The sequence below is a fragment of the Patella vulgata genome, chromosome 9 (assembly GCF_932274485.2).
Source record: "Patella vulgata chromosome 9, xgPatVulg1.2, whole genome shotgun sequence".
NCBI classification, from domain to species: domain Eukaryota; kingdom Metazoa; phylum Mollusca; class Gastropoda; family Patellidae; genus Patella; species Patella vulgata.
This window is the reverse complement of record NC_065887.2, coordinates 34,001,756-34,003,642: the sequence shown is the minus strand read 5'-3', so window position 1 is coordinate 34,003,642 and position 1,887 is coordinate 34,001,756. Positions and strand designations below refer to the sequence as shown.

Sequence of the window (1,887 nt, the reverse complement as noted above, 5' to 3'; positions counted from 1 at the left end):
TTTGTTTTAAATGTACACGAATTTAACTTCCTATTTGAAGATCATGAATATTTATATCATTTAAATGTGTGTAAACCAATTACATTATTTAGATCTGGTGGTAATATTTATGTTCACGGCTGGCTGGTGACTGTGATTTAGTTTGATAAGTTAAAGATCTATATTAAAGAACTAAGTAGTAACAAGTGTTATGTACAACTTACAAGGTAGGATACGTCTATACTCTTACTGTACTTTTGTATATAAAAACAGATTGTCTGGTTTGTAGTTCCCATATACAAGCGAAATTCCTATTGTGCGCAAATCTGACCAGAAGTATACACAAATATCTAAAGAGATCAATTTTTCAATGAACTGCAGTATTTAATAAATAAAGATCTCCTGGTTTCCGTTTTAGGACACATGCCAAATTGCGATTTGTAATCTATGTGGCGGAGGTAGAAATATTAATATGCATCAAAAATAATAATAGTATGACTTGAGTTTATATGCAGGGCTTCCTATAACAACAATAAAACATCAATGGAATAATCAGTAAGTTGAAATAGAATGTGTATCTGTTATCGATCTGTACTTCAATAGCAAGGATAACTCGTGTTCCCATTTTTTGTGTCGCCTCCTAATTCTTCAAATCTTTGTTCCGGATCAATCGTAACAAAGATGTCCTTTAGCATGAGCAAATCGATCGTAAAAAGACTGTCCTCTAGCTTACACGATTGTTTAATAGGTTGGTTATTGTGATAGTTTAATTGTGATAACAAAATATAGTGGTGTTGGTATTCAATATGATAAGCTTAAATAGTTTACGTTATGTTTAAATACCTTAGTGTACAATTTAAGCTGTGATAAAATGTACCGGTGTTGCATGATCGCTGATTTAATAAACAAAAAGGAAAGGGTCTGATCAGAAGCCGTTCTTAAAGGAGCTAAGCTATTGGCAGCATTACCATCATGTCACTCGGCGCCTTACATGCTACACCTGTGCCCCGATAAATACAGCAAAAGGTTTAACAATGAACGGCAATGCACCATTTTATTTCTATCATCATAAAGTAATAAGGTTGTTACAACTGCGATGATGGTGGTGATCGCGATAGTGGTGACAGTAGTGGTGGTGGTGATTGGCTGAAAATACAGAGACAGCCTTTATAAGCACAGTACAAATATAAACCTAACTGTCTTATGTGACCTTAAAATTTCCATGATAAAATGTACAACCATACATACATATTTATCTACACAATATACCAAGTACATAAGAATTGTGAAATAACCACAAAAATAAGTTTTGGCTTAAACAAGTGCCACCATTATAAACAAACATCATAGTTTATGATAGGGCCTTTACCCAGCAACCATGCCGAATAGACGCTATAATGTGACAATTCTAAACTCTTGCAAAACCAGTAATTATGAATGTGACAACTAAAAACAGTAATATAAATACTTTCCCTGATTACTATACTCAACAGTTATATAATAATTTGTGTGCTCACCGTATTTTATGTCATCCCACAATGAAAATAACCGTAATAATAGCACAGCTTCATGGCAGCAGCCATGCTTCGTCAATGGCGACCTCTCAAGACACGGTCAACCAGACTCAAATTAGCATAGCAATTTACTTAAAGAGTAGAACTAAAGATTACATCTAAATTTAAGACTGGACATTTTAAATGAAACAATAAAACGAAATATTGATAATTTGCATCTTACACCCAATGTGTCTTTAAGCGGCTTCTTAAGAGCCAAAACTAAATGCGATAGCATGACAACTCCATCCACCAAGAATGTAAAAGTTTATGGCGTACGCCTGGCCCCGATCCCTAGAAAATTCTTAAGCACGCTCTAGATTTTAAGTAGACTTTGCATTTAAATAAACTTACT

At 34.0% G+C, this 1,887-nt stretch overlaps 1 long non-coding RNA gene across 1 annotated transcript; it reads right to left on the bottom strand.

Annotated features, from left to right (window-relative positions):
* Nucleotides 1-1,019: 1,019 nt before the first annotated feature.
* On the bottom strand, nt 1,020-1,594 carry LOC126832514 (uncharacterized). Its single transcript, XR_007684739.2, has 2 exons — nt 1,497-1,594; nt 1,020-1,125 (listed from the first exon to the last, which is right to left on the bottom strand). It is a non-coding gene; the product is annotated as an uncharacterized LOC126832514 (long non-coding RNA).
* Between the last annotated feature and the right edge of the window lie 293 nt (nt 1,595-1,887).